We start from the raw sequence: 15,897 nt of genomic DNA on the forward strand, positions 1-15,897 counted from the left end.
GTCCATCATTTGTTCAACCCCGATCATGATCATGAGTCAACACTTATGAAATCAATCTGAAATTTCAAAACGTATGTAGGCCTACTAAATCCTGTTCTACGTGGCATATTTATTGAACATGTATTACGTCACTAACGAATCCGATGATTGCACATTAATATTCGCACGTAAGACTGAGGAGAAACCACAGAATACCTTTTGACATGCATGTCGACCAGAAGTGGCGTTTGATCTCCGGCCTCAGGAATGCAAACACATTTCAACATCCATATGAATGTCGTCTTTATTTTATCTTAGATGAAGGAGCAAAGAATCTGTTAAGCATGAACATGTATTACGATGTTTGGTTCAGTTGCCGGCACGTAAGTGATTAGCACCACTCTGATTAATACGCGTAGTAGCATTTTCTAGAACTCACAAGATTTATGTAAGAAACTACGGCATTTTAAGAAATATTTTGAACACTTTCTGCTTACCACAGGATTCGAAGACATCGATATAATTTTCCTCTCTGCGGTCGAATGTTTCCGAGGTGTTACAGTTTTAGTATTTAATTTACAGATGGCTCTCATACTCTTATACAGTAGTTCCCAGCAGGGGTGCAAGAAATTGTAAACATCATAATTAGGGTTCGGATGTTCATGACCTAAAAGACCGATAAATATGCATCCAAAATATGCCCCCAAAAATAGCTAAATATGACCCATAAAAGGCAAAATATGACCTAATTTGTTATGGAAAAAATATTCGCTAAAATTTAAAAAAAGCGTTTTGTATTTCAATCATGTTATTTATTTACATATGCATGTACAACTATTACATTACTTGATTTCCTAGCAATTTTAATCAAAAATCTCAGTCGCTTTAAGTTGTAAATGCCTCGTTTTGGATCTGCATCAGTTGTTGAGTATACGTGCTCCTATAAAAATAGGATAAATTTGAAGAAAGAGACTTTCGTGCATTTCAAATTCATTAATTACAATTAAATAAATAAATAAAATTCAAAATATTAAGTACCTTTCTTCATTTTCCTTTCTTGGCAGCATTACAATATATAACGATTTGCATTTTCAAGGTCTCAAATGAAAATCTTTAGATTGTCGCACAATATGGTCTTGTAACTTCAGACATCACAAACATTTCATGGCGTTATCGAAAAGTACAGTAAAATAGACGAGTGGTTTACTCTATCATGAAGGAATAAGTCACGAGGACGGTCAGCAAAGAGCGTGTCAATTACGACATTCGCAACATATCTGACGCAGACATCCGTTGTTTAATCAGTCGAAACCCAAATTTTATTGTCGCCCACAGTACATGCAATTCTTTTCAGAACATCTTCATAACAGGCAGGTACACAGTTTATTCTTAGTGTTGATTCGTCTGGAATTAACTAAGTCATGTATTCCTCCAAGAAAAATTTGAACTGCTCATTGTTAACTTTGTTCAGTTGGCAGACGCCATCATTTCACACAGGGATTCACTGTAAGCGTCTGAGAAATGTAGTTACAACTAGAATTTTTACCCAAAATATAACCGAAATATGCATTTAACTACAAATATGACCAAACACATAAAAATGACCTAAATATGCGTTTATATGCAAAATAAAAACAGCATAATTGTGATTAGGATAACCCAGTTAGTGTTTAATTTCAGTTTAGAATGGAAATAGAAGCCCCAATAAAAATATGACATGTCATGAACATCCGAACCCTAATCATAGTGTTTTTAATTTACTCGGCTCCCTCCATATTATTTATTACTACGATTTAAATTTAGCAAAGCCCATGGGCGTACAGTAATCAACAGTAGTTTTCTGATTTCAGTTCATGTTACAAAATCCAAGTAACTGCTCCTTCGTTTAATTATTCTTCAAGGGTTCTATTTTATTCGTGGGCTGTCGATTGATAAGATTCCAATGATGCGCAATTAGATAAAGGTGACAAAGAATGTGTTCAAGGCGACAGCAGTTGAATAAACATTGAAAACCACTGCCCTAATACCATAAAATAAGGACGAACTTTATGGAAAGATCAAATGGAACGCCAATTAGACACTAATAGAGCTAAATACAGGTAGCCCTCGATTTCCGCAGCTTCAATTTGCGCCGATTCAGAATAACGTCGATTTTCAAACTAGCAAGTTTTAAAATGTATCTCATATCGATTCTTATACTAAATCGTAATTCTTACATCGCTGATTTTGAATAAAAATTATAAATACAGTAATCTCTGCAATTACAATTATGTTTCGTTAACGTGAATTTGCTCCAATGAGATCGATGAATCGGTAAAAGCTGTTCGTGAAATGCAAACTTTTGCATATGCGACTTCGCTCTTAATGAAATTTCATTCCTGGCGCTTTAAACTTTCAAAGGACTAATTTAATCTCTGCGGAGGTACCGGGGTTATTTTTACTACGCGATTTTCTATAGGTCGGCGTCTTACATGAATGCAACTATCGCATAACAGCAGAGATGACTGTACACATCAATCACATGAAAGAATCGCAGGGACCAACGAATTGCCGATTGTAAGTGAATAAAATATATTTGTTAAATTCCATTTATTTTATTTACGTTATTTCAGAGCTTTAAATGTAATGCCATTATATTACTCGTCAATGTTTGGGTGCTGGGAACGCGTGGCATCGATTTACATTATAAAAGAGTTTCAATTTGGCCAAATATGTTTTGAGTGACTTGGAGACAGTTCCAGTTGCTCCTATAATTATTGGAATTATTTTTGGTTTCACTTTCCACATTCGCTGTATTTTATTATTATTGTTGTTGTTGATGATGATGATGATGATGATGATGATGATGTTGTGGCAGCGACAATGGTGATGACGATAAAACTCAGCAGAAATAAATGCCACACAAAGACGTGTGATATTCATTGTCCACGTTCAAATTCGCTTACGTTTTTCATGAATTATCTCCGTCTGCATTTTATACCACAATAACGCGCACTTGACGTTTTATTTCACGCGGCCTCGTCACACTCCTGGGACTAAAAGGACTGCAAGGCAAAAACAAGACAAATAAAGGAGAGATTTCAGTTTCACGGTGGCGAGTAAAAAAGATGAGATTAACAAAGCGTGTTTTCTGACATGTGGTAAATATTCTGAAGCATGCAATACACACTATTATACAAATGCACGCGGACAGCACAAAATACATCAACGGGCCGCATGTGGCCCCAACGGCAGTGCTTTAAATCCGCTCCACGGTTGAGTGATTAGCACTCAAACTTCGTATTTCGGAGGTGTCGGATTCTAATCTCGTCCCAGAAATCGACTATTCTGACAGGTTTCCTGTAGTTTCTGTGCCCGTCCAGGCAAACGGGACTCCACCTTAGAACAGTCACAAGATTGTTTGCTACCTAACTAACTAACTAGATGGCTTACCGAACCCGAAGGTTCATCACCGAATAAACCAAAGCCCTCCACCGGACCCTGTCCTGGGCCAACAAAATCCAGTCTCCTTCAACTCCTATCTCCCATAGATCCCGCCTGACATTATCCTCCCATCTACGTCTAGGTCTCCCCAGCGGTCTCTTCCCCTCAGGCTTCCCAACCACTACATTCTTTAAATACCATTATCCACATTTAGCCTGCCATTTTTTAATCTATACAAACCTATGCACTTGAGATTATGAAGTTAAAAAACAAAAGAATGATTCCTTATATCAATTTAACATAACTTGTGTTCTAAAAGTTGTTTCTTTTGTTCTGACAACACGCAGCGCCGGGCAGTGGTTACTGTCGCACTAAACCCAACTTGGCCAAATTTTGTAACATAATGGTGATGATTTCTGTCAACAGTTTGTGAAGAGTATAGCAGCGACTTGGTCATATTCCCTTTAAGTGCCTTACAACAGTTTGTAATCCTTTCAACATTCAAAACTGAGCTGCTTACTTCTTCTTAACGTGTTTTTTGGTACACGCTGTCTTCACAGCCAAGGCTCGCGTGTCCGTTGTCGATGGCAGAAATAACTCGATACGTGAGGTTTGGGTCATTCTTGGAAGTTTGATTAGAATTCAACAGGAATATATTGACAGAAGAAGCACGTTTCATATGACACGTGAATTATTTTATCTACCGTTCACCTCAAGCGCAATACGAACTTCCTACCGTAAACGTATTTGAGTCTTTTTCAGAATTTGGCATTTCGGACTGTACCCTTGAAAAGACAACAATTTCTTGAAGTTTTCACACCTGCATTTCTTCAATTATTTCAGTCCATAAGACGAGGCTTCATTTGTAAATAGAAGTAAATTAATAATTGTGGCTCGAAAGTTTAAGGTTTTCCAACATTTTGGGGAAACAATGCAATTTTCCATCTTCAGGGCGAATTTATGTGGGACGGGGATGGAATAGAAGCCATTACAGATATCTGGCAGTGGGAGTTAAAGAACGTGATTAGATGAAGAGAGGTGAGGGGTGTCATCCAACAGGAAGCGACGACGTGGCTGAGAAAAAGAGGTGATTAACAGGAAAAGCTACTGAAGAAAGTTTTACGGCCACGTGATATGGAGAAGAGATGCAGAAGGTGGTTGAATAAAAGCCACGGTGGTCTAGTGGTTAGAACGCTGGCCTTGTAATCCTGGGGTCTCGTGTTCGATTCCCGGCGGTGCCCGAATTTATAACTTGTGTTGGGCAAGGCCGTGGTCTAGGCAACACGGAGTTTTCCTCCGGGGGCTTCCCCGGTTTCTCCGTGGCATTCCAACAATTACTCCATTCACACACAGAAGAAGGCAATGGCAAATCACTTCTGGATCATCTGCCAAGAACGTATATGAACAGGTCCCAGTCCGAGAAAAGGATGGAAGGATCCTGTTCATATGGACCTGTGGTCAGACAGAACACTAAATAATAATTAAAGAGGTCCTCGTATTGATGGTTAAAGTTATGGGGGTCTTTTGTTATTTCATGATGCACGGACTGAAGTGTCGGATGCTGTCTGACAATGTCCAAGTCGACAACGCGTTCAGTTTCTGTGCAGTGTTCTGCTACCGCCGATCTCTGTTTTCCAGCCTCGTGTCTCTCATGTTTTCCGAAGAATTCCTGGCGCTGTGACTGCCCTTTCGGCCGATATTAAATTTGCACAAGAGCAAGGAGTCTTACAGGTCTACACGCCCGATTTATGATTCTGGTTACATCTTTAAAAATACTTCTGAAATGCGTTGACGCCATTTCTCTTCTGTAGCCTGGAGATTCGGTCTGTTGTACCTCGGAGAATGGCATGCATGCTACGTGGTCTACCCTCCTCCTTCACATGTTTTGGTTGGCGGATACAGCTTTGGTTGCTGTGTTATGTTCATGTCCTCCTGGAGGGAGTAGCCATTGCAAAGGCTCTTTGTTTAGCTGAAAACACTGTGGATCTACATGAACGCGTGGTTCACAAGTTAGGAACATGCTGTCTGTACTAGTATTTGGATGCTTTCAATTTGCAAGACAATACTTTTCTGACAGGTGAAGACTGATTACTGTTACCTGCAATGAACCCGGAAGCTGGCAGTGTTCAAATTATAAGCAAATTTGTCTGAAGTCGTGCATTGGTGAGGGCTGTATTCAACACCTGTTATTACTTTTGTTTCTTATTGTTTGGGAAAGTTCAAGAAAACTTAAAAACAAGCGCTCCGAAGAACAGCAAAACACAATACGAGGTAGCAGAAAACTACGGCTTGTACAGTGAATATCGTTTCATCCTCAGCTTCAAACTTGCGGCAACATTCCGACAGCCAACGCCGACTACATTGCTTAACGCACTTCGAATTTTAAACGCAGAAAGTAATTTGAACGAAAAAAAAAATGCTACAGGATAGGAAACTTGACAGCCACTCCCTTCCATTAACTTCTGAATAATGCATTTAAATTTCTGCTGAAGCCAATAAATGTACTTCCTCGGGGGATGGTAGAAAAAGAGACATTCGTAGCAGAGGCATGAGAAGAAAACCACAAGCAACAACCAACCGTTTTTCCATTCTCAACTCAATGTACTTTTTAGATAAACAAAACCAAAGCATAAAAACCACAACTGGCAAGACTGTAAAACACGAGAAACCCATACATCGCATTCTGAATTAACAATTCTGGAATTTTATCCCTGAAGAACACATAATATCCACTTGTAACTAGTTACCAGTTAACTCGAAACAATTATCCATAAAGTTACTTCATATTCGGGAGGTTCTGAGTTCACATCACAGCCCGGGGAGCGGTTATCCTGACATGTTTTCGTGGTTTCCTTCAGCCACTCCAATTAAATGCGAGATAGTACCCTAACTTAAATTAGACAATTACTGCATATCTTCCACACCCTTTCCATTTCATTAATTATTCTATAATCAAAAGCTTTTGTCTGACATACTGATAACATCGTTAAATAAAGCACGAATAAATTAACTATCGACCCACGGAACCAACATGAAACAAGAGCGAATGTGGTCGGAGAAACAAACAATCTAAAGGAAAGTGATTATGTTGAACATGGTAGATACGGTGAATGCAGAACATGCAATATTAATGGAAGAGGATCACTGTTAAGACAAGATACCTTGCAACGCTGGAAAAGACTAAAAATTATTTTCTCTAATCCTAGCTCAGGCATATTTGTGCTGTTTCAACTGAGGCATGCTGTAAACGATCCTTCGACAAACTGATGGGATTATAATTCTGGAATATGTTCCTCACACAGAACTCCCCTTCCTAACGCCGACGATGGGAAAAAAATAAAAGAAAAGAAAAACGTCGTGGCAAGTTTAATCTTTTGAACTTTCAGGGGTCAAAGAACGAACGCAGATGCGTGTCGCTGCGTAAGGCTTCCGAAGTTCCGTGGATGTTTTACATGTTCAGATGCGATATATTTCCGTACCCAGCGTTCCTCGTACAGTTTAAATGAGGAAATCTTTGTCAACTCGAGATCAGGCTCTGCAGATTATCGTTAAACGAAAAAAAATTCAAAATATTTGTGGGATGGCGGGTTTGTTATGACCTTTCCTGGTCCATTCCATCTTAAAAAAACATGGAATCTACTTCCAAAGTGGCAGGGTAATCATTAAGATAATGGTCAGCAGAGGGGACATACCGCTTAATCTGAGCTCTGTGAAGAAATTCACACACAGATCTGGTAGGGGATCGATCACAGAACCTTCTGGCTGCCGAGTCCAGTGTCTTATCCCTAAACTAACAATTGTTAGCTACCACATTTACGCACTTATTAGCATAATTCTCTCTCATCTTGATATGTTCCTTGCAACTTTAGAACAAGAGGATAATTTAAAACAGAATGAAATTAATCGTGTCAGAATTGAAATTACAGTGGGCCCTTGTATTCATTGCCGTAAGCCTGACTGTATGCAGCCTCTCGTCTTCCGCACAAAATTCCCAGACAAGATTGCAAGAAAACATGAAAAACGTCTGAAAATACAACTGTTTCACAACTTTTTTTCCTTTGTATTTACAACATTGTAAACACATGTGAAATACAACTAACTGCAAGCAGTAAAGCAACTGTTTGTTAAATGGGCGTATATCAACCAACTAAGAAGCACAAGACACACAGACAATCTGATACGTTGGGAAACATTTATCAGGCGATTACAATTTTTGGAACTGGGAGAGTTTTATTTCTTGATAAAGTGCCGGAAAAAATATTAGCGTATTTCAGAAATGAAACTTTTTTGTATCTAACTAGGGGGAGTGGTTTTATGATTAATAAGCCTCGCGTAATTTCAGACAAGTTAAGAGGCAGAGACGGGAAACTCGATGAGAAACTTAAATTGCAGAGCGGAATGAGACATGTCCTTCACAAAAGCACTCACAGTGTCGCCTTACATTCAGCAGACTGAATAGGCTACACTTTAAAGCAATCCACAGGAGTAAGTCTTATCCACGTACAAGTTAGGCCTGTTCTTACGACATTCAAATACCCATATCACGTCAGGAAGTAATTGTTAATTCTGAGGCTATTCAACGACAGTGATCCAACTGCAAAAGTACATAAAATCGAATGAAAGAGGAAGACGAAGATAAATTTACGTTTCTCAAAGTGTAAGCGCGGCTCACTAGGCGGTCTTAAAGAGTTTTCGGAGAGACTAATTATCTAATTATAATATATATGAATTTGAAAAGAACGAGCCACATTAAACCATATGCATACAATTACTTCAAAAAGTACTTCAAACATGCATACATTTTAAGGTTCATTAGTAATTACTTTATGGTTCTAGCAGTCAAATCAGGATTGAGTATGAATTGTGCAGAGACTGTGGGCTGGTCACTCACTACTCACAAAATGACCCACAACTGGGCTGTAGAGCCAAGAGAGAAATTACTTTATGGCACTGGTATATAATATTTTAATCAGTTTTATAGGTTGGGGGCCTCAGATTATATTTTGTGTTCTTTGCACGGTGATTATGGTTATCTGTCCGATGTTGGATAAAATTTCGTACGGGCATTATTCCACGGGGGGGACTATCCTAAAACTGCAGTTATCAATTTGCCAAAATCAGTAATATCAACATGGCGGACAAACAAACTTAAGAGCTGGGATTTACATTAGCGCCACTTGAAGTAGAGTCATACATGTATGGTTTAATTTTCTGTAAACATCAAACTCTAGTTTTCTAATACTTTGTATAATGTAAAATAGCACAATAGCTGCATGAACAAAAATTTATTCGATCAGGATTTGATCCCGTGACTCCAGGCGTTCAGTCCACATAGCTACAGCGCCTTAAGACGTTCTGATATTGATTTAATTAAGACCACATGATTTGCATAGTTTGAGGCTGAAGTTGTCCGAGTGAAACGACTACCTTATTATTAAAATTAGAATTTGCGAAGGACGCGATTTCGCCTTTCCAGTCTTGTTAACATGAAAGGACGACACATTAAGGAGAGTGCAACGCCTAATAGCGTACTTCCTGCAGATGTTATATCGATATAAGATTTCAATGCGATATTCTTACCAAAACGTATTCATAGTCAAATACTGTCACGCTGGCAAGTATGCCATTATAAAAAAATATGCTTACCCAGCGTGATAAAATGTGCACACACAATCTTGAAACATCAGTAGTAAGATAAGAAATGCTTAACAATGGTTAATTTTAGATGTTCTGTTGCCAAGACGGTACAAATTCGTGAAGGACAAACATGCAACCAGGTCGATGTTTACCAACGTTTCAGAGGTCATACTGCCTCCGTCATCATGGCGATGAATGTGCCAATTGAATGGATAAACCTAGCCCCCCCCCCCCTCCATCCAATTGGCACATTCATCGCCCTGATGACGGAGGCAGTATGACCTCTGAAACGTTGGTTAACATCGACCAGAAGACAGAAATCTTCGTACCCACCGCTGTGAAAACGCCAAATCTTACATGCAACCAGGACTTCGCAATATCGACCATGGATGACAGATAGTAGTCTGATTAAACGGCTTCTCGTCGTAGTGAAACGCCCACGCTATGAAAACTTCTTAGTTTCTTTCTCTTTCTACACTTAGAGATATTTATCACACGTGGCTCAGAAATTCTTTTAAGCAACATGCATCAATACCACACTTCCAGAAACGCTCACTGAACAAGGCTTCTCGACCTGTAGTTATCATGTAAGATCTACGCTGGCGTGTACATGTTGATTTCAAAGGCTGTCTGTATTAACAGGGTGGAGCAAATCTTTCAAAACTTTACTTCAGCTTCCTGGAAGCATTGGGTGGGCTGCAGAGAGCGCGAATGACCTGGAAGGCAAGGGGCTACCACCGCTGCACCTGGCGACCAACAACTTGTCAAACGCAAACACACTTTCACGTGAAACTGTGTAGTCGTTGAAAAATTCTTTAGATGTCTGTGACAACGGCTGATTCATTACACAACTGTTGGAGTTTGTCAATTGTTTGAGGTATATTTATTTAACACGAAGATTCGAGAGTTGCCTGTTGGCAACTGGTTATAATTACAATGACTAAACACGTTTTCTGTTCTTATTTTGAACATCAATTAGGGCGGTTGAGATCAAACCAGGAAACATAACGCTCCCATTTTGTAATATCACCCGTGTTGTTGTTCCGATGAAATACCGATATATCAGCTTCTTAGTAAACATGTTCTTTGATGATCATATTCTTTTTTGGTGAGATTTAAGGTCCTCACGACGTCGAGGGAAGACGACTGTCTTTATGGGATATTGCGCCGTGTAGTCTGGTAGAAGTTTGGGCTTACCGACTTTTTCAGAGGCGCTTTCTGTCTCCACGATCTGGGAGATCGCCCTTCTACAGACTACACAGCGTAATGTCCAAGAAGACAGTCATCTTCATTTTATCTTCTACTTTTAAATTACATATTTTAAGGAGTTGGCCTGGTGTTTACTGAGCAATCAGTGATACAAGTTTCGAGCGAGTCTCCCCCATTTCCTTACACGTTCAGAGGGAATGCTGTATAAAATACAGTTCGTTATTACCTGAGCCTAACTTTATGTATTAGACTTTCTTAATACGCAGAGAAATACGGCATTATCAAGGCAAGGTCTTGTTGTTAACCGTTGTTCTCAGAGGTGCGATAATTATCCTGATGACGTACGCAGTAATCACCTCTGAAACGTCGATTAAATTCCACAGGACTACACAACACAACATTCCAGAAGACATCTTCATTCTCGCCGCCGTGAGAATCTGATATCTCCCCCATAAGGAATTAACAACTACCGATATCGTAGTTTCTGGGGAGAATGCATTCTTTGTAACTCAGTTCTTAGCATTAATTGTTTCTTCCACCTCTTTTTGCTTGTAGAAACACGTGGCTGAATGCTCTGTTTTTCAGATACTATATTATTCCTTCATTGGAACTTTGCAGATGAGTGAAGCCGTACTGCCCCCCGTGTGAGTCTGTTTTCCGTAAAATCGTGTTGAAATTTTGGAAAGTATTTTACTTCTGTCCGCAAGTTCATCAAGGCAGTCAAATGTTCGATTTGCTTGTACTTCTGAAGTAACTTCAATTTCGATTTTTGTCCGTTTAGATGGTTCAGGAGTACGTGGGAGGACTCAAAATAGGACCTTAAGGAAATATGGTGGGAGTGAGTGGACTAGATTCATGTGACTTTCAGGCCAGTCCGCCCTTCCTTAGTGTTACGAAGTCCATTGTCATTCCGTCTGTTTGTTAGTACAACTCGTTGTCGACTTGAAAGTAGGTCTTCCATCAAGCAGAGACCTAGATGCTCCATTATTGCATCCACAGTAAGGATCACCGTCAGGTAAATTTCCATCTTCTTACAGGATCTATCAGCATCGAATGGGGCATACAATGAGAGACCCCTGAAGACGCGAGTAGACATTTCCGAATTGCCGTGTATATAAAACATAATGGGCAACATCCAACATAAATACAGTAGAAAGAACGTAACGCGAAAGCTGCACATTTTCTCGTGGACCCAACTTTCATGGTTTTATTAGATCTCCAAAGGCGAAAATACTGGGATAGTCGTTTATCTTCAAATAGGCCACGACTGTTTCCTTCCAATTCCTAACCTTTTACCATTCATGCTCAACTTCATCCTATACTTTATAACCTCTGCAGTTAAAATAGCGTCGTTAAATGTCATCCCATGATTACTTCTACTGATAGGCTACTACTACGACTTCTTGCTGTTGTTGTTGTTGTTCTTATTATTATTAATTCATGATTACTGTAATCCATTGCAGGCAACGATGTATTTTGGTATGACAATAAATAAAACTGATATGAAAAGGGGGGAGAAAATGAAGTCATCTAACCACACGAAACTTACCAAACCAACACTTAATTACATGTGAACTGAACTCCAAATTTACACAACACATCGATTTCTTTCCTATCAAACACCACGGACCACGAGAATGTACTAGTTACTATGGCAACACCCCCTGCATACAAGGCAGGGTATATGAAAAGGGGAAGAACACCCTCCTTTCGACTTACCCTTGAATCAGACGACGGTTGCAGTTCAAGCGATACCTAATTATGTCTCGACAGTCTAGAGCTGACCACACCCGATGACTACAAACAAAAGAAACGACACAAAATTACATGGCGACAAACTACAGCTCGGACGTTCTGTCGCGAGATAAGACTCCAAGTCCTAAAACGGCTAACGAGATTATCTTCAAAAACAGAAATTACCAGACAAAGATTAGCTTTCACGATATCTCTCAGATAGATAATGTATCTGATGACAACTTATTGGTAATAAGATGGCTGTCTGCTGGGTTGTTGAGCCATATATTCTGGTAGAAGTTTACTGACGTTTCAGAGGTCTTTGCTGCCTCCATCATCATGGAAATCGCCCAGAAGACAAGCCATCTTCGTACTCACCGTTGAGAACCTCAATCCTACCAAGCATAATTTTTACAAGGAGAAAAAGAACAGGTCTTCTAACACTAAGTTACACATTGAAGTTAAATTCAAGATCAATAGTTTCAATGTTATCATCAAGAATGGAAAGGTCTCAAGCACAGTGGCACTGTAATATTTTGAAGATAAATTATACACGTAAAAGGGCAAATTTAATGACGGGCCTGCCATTTTTCTTCCATATCATAAAATTTCCTCGTTTCTACTCGACTGAAGGCATAGCCATTACCAGCACTGCATAGGGTTTACCGCAAACATAGCTACTTTTTATCGGCGGTGAATGCGAGACCATATCCGCTTTGACTTAGGAAGTTACGGACAGTTTTACAGGAATACGCCACTGTTTACAGTGACGGTTTAGCATAGACAATGTACTGAAGACGAGATAAACAAGTAAATAACTGGGTTTCTGTTTGCACAACTTTTTAACGAAACGTAAAAATCAAACACTTTAAACAAACTTGAAATTTACGAAGATCTTATTTACAACAACGTTTTACTTTTTCGTTAGGAGAAGGCCAATACCTTTAGACGATTATTAACTTCTGTTAAAAATGGTCGGTAATAGAAATCAAACAACGCTTGATGTAATTATATAAAGCACATATAAACTACTTGGTATACGCTAAAATTTTGTGAGGAAGTACCTCGTAATAGATTCAAAAGTAGCTCATTTTTAATCATCGTTTTTATTACGTTAAACGTGTTGACTACAGTCCAATACTGAACAGCAAACTAAGCGAACCTAAATTTACCAACATATATTTTAAATTATGATGACCTACAGCCATAAAATCATTCTATAATAAAAAAAAATATGTGGTCACTTGTTTTCAAGAAGCTGCAAATTTTATTATTGGCGAGGAGATTAAATCACACTTAAAAGCAATGAATGTTGTTATAGTTCACTGTAATATAAGGTACGTTTGAAACTGCTGGATTGCCTAGAAACTGAATAAAGACTTAAGAACATTTCCGAAAATAACATTAATTTTTTGGATAAATGTAGTTGAGTGCATAGTAAATTATGGATTCTCTTTTATTTCTGTCGAAGGTGAAGAGGTCACTCGGTTACATTCTGTAAATTACCTTCCCAGTGGCTAGATCTACAAAAAAAAGTACAAAATAATCGTTTCTATTACATTTTGCTACAGCAACGCTACTTTATCCTCGTAACGTTTCATACGTGCGTACATGTTACCGAAATACTAACAGATTCATAAGGAAGCCAATAATCGCTCAGTTAGTTAACTTCTGAAACCCGAAGGTTCACTATAGCATTCATAAGAGGTCCGCCCTAGATACCATCCTAGAGCAGATAAATCCAGTCCACATTCTCAGACTCCAGTATTTATGATTCATTTTAGTATTATCCTCTCATGTACGTCTAAGGCCTCCCTAGTGGTACATTCTCTTCAAGCCATCCGTTATTATTCATAAATCACAATTCATACAGCCCCTTCCAAGAAACTAGGTTCAAAATAGAGCCTATTGCTACCCAGGGGAATAGATCAATATGGTCTATAAATCATAAGAGCCTCTGTATGATGTGATATAAAACAAGAAGACGTTTTCCACAAGTTTTTGCCCGCTTACAGTCATGGTATTGCTGTGACAAAAATACAACACATCACCTATATCCAATGAAACTTCTGTCGGATTCATACAGACGCAGTCCGTATCTACTTTTATAGGGCAGACTGTACATAAATTAGAAGGCCAGATGTTAATCTCAGTCGAATCTGCAGAGAATCAAAGTGTAGAACTGTCTACTTACAAGCTATAGTTAGAACAGGAGATGGGGCGAGTAATTAAATCAGATGGTCCTGTCAGCGAGGATGTGGGAGCGAGGGTTTTGACCCGCAAAACATGCGCGCACATGGACTCCACGTTCAAGCTTTGTCGCCTCATCCGATAATAAAAGTCACCCGACCGGATTGGTAGTACGAAAAGTAAGATGTCTCCTTCCTGATTCATACATTTTACATTCATGTAATGAGTATGGATTCTTTTAGTCACAAAAATGTCGGATCAACGGTGTTAAAAACAATTATACCAGCTACTGCGGCACAGTGTTAAAAGATTTAAGAATACATTTTAAGCATCCATTTATGTCATGAACAGTTACATAAAATATGTATACAAAGACTGGAGAAATACAATTCTTATGATAAGCAGTCGTGTCTCATACGCGTGTAATCATGAAATCGCCCTACTCTTTCATGGTCACTGCCTCGTAAACATTAACGTCTCGTTAATAGAGACAACTTCACCGAAGTACCGGCGAGGACAAGCGGCCGTGTATCTAACTAACTAACTAGATGGCTTACCGAATGTTCATCACCGAATTAACCAAAGCCCTCCACCGGACCCTGTCCTATGCCAACAAAATCCAGTCTCCTTCAACTCCTATCTCCCATAGATCCCGCCTGACATTATCCTCCCATCTACGTCTAGGTCTCCCCAGCGGTCTCTTCCCTTCAGGTTTCCCAACCAGTACCCGGTGCACACCTCTTGTCCCATCCATGCGCGCTACATGCCCAGCCCATCTCATTCTTCTCGACTTAATCACCCTGACAATATTGGGGGAGGAGTACAGATTTTTAAGCTCATCATTATGCAGTTTTCTCCAATCCCCATCGTCTTCCCTCTTAGGCCCAAATATCCTCCTCAACACCCTATTCTCAAACACCTGCAATCTGTGTTCCTCCCTCTGAGAGAGAGACCATGTTTCGCACTCATACAAAACAACAGGCAAGATTATTGTTTTGTATACTTTAATTTTCAGGTTCTTAGAACTTCGTCATGAGTATCATTTTGAGCGCCCGTATATCTCCAAGGAAAAGTGCCCATCGTTGTTGTCCGATTTAAACCAAAACCGATACGACAAATTTTAGTAAAACTCCCCAATATCAAATTTCATGAAGATCCGTTTAGCCCTCCACAAATTCTTTCATGTGACAGAACGACAGACAGACACAAACAGAGGAAGCGATTTACTCCGGAATGACGAGAACGCGCCTCGAAAGTACTTCAGTATGCGACGTTCACTATACACTAAGCCGCTGACAAAATGAAAAACGTTCTGCTTCGTGTGTAATACCAAGGGGATGTTATTCAAGGTTATAAAGATAAGCTATGCGTCTCTAACAAGAAGAATGCTGAGCGAAGGGTGCATAGTAAAAAGCGGCTCCACTGACTGATCAATCGTTTTAACTCGTAAAATGAGGGCAGACTCAATCCTGAAGAACCGTCGAACTCAAGTAAGGTAACCATATTCTGACAGAACTGACGAAAACCGCTGAATTTGTTTCTCGGTAAATAATGCCACAAACCGTTTTAAATTAGCAATGCCCGCAGGATGCCTAATGCATTAAATAATGCCGAACAAGAAACGTCCGAAAGTTCCCAATTAGCATCTTCTGAATATCTTATGTCCACTCTGTGACAGTGGGTAAGCCGTGATTCTTTGTTGCCTCATTCTTCCGAACAAAGAAA

The 15,897-nt window shown here is 39.4% G+C and overlaps 1 protein-coding gene across 5 annotated transcripts in view; it reads right to left on the bottom strand.

Annotated features, from left to right (window-relative positions):
- Nucleotides 1-15,897, bottom strand: part of corn (microtubule-binding protein cornetto) — an 86,340-nt gene that overhangs the window by 33,890 nt on the left and 36,553 nt on the right. For 3 of the 5 annotated variants that reach the window (XM_022063040.2, XM_022063035.2, XM_022063037.2), the window contains exon 2: nt 11,968-12,045. The exons of the other annotated variants lie outside the window; for them this stretch is intronic. The gene's annotated coding sequence lies outside the window, so the exon portion shown is untranslated. The remainder of the gene's footprint in view (nt 1-11,967; nt 12,046-15,897) is intronic. 5 annotated transcript variants of the gene reach the window in all.

Source organism: Zootermopsis nevadensis, unplaced genomic scaffold (assembly GCF_977971745.1).
Source record: "Zootermopsis nevadensis isolate Lab colony 2312 unplaced genomic scaffold, Znev_1.0 Znev_ptg000019l, whole genome shotgun sequence".
NCBI classification, from domain to species: domain Eukaryota; kingdom Metazoa; phylum Arthropoda; class Insecta; order Blattodea; family Termopsidae; genus Zootermopsis; species Zootermopsis nevadensis.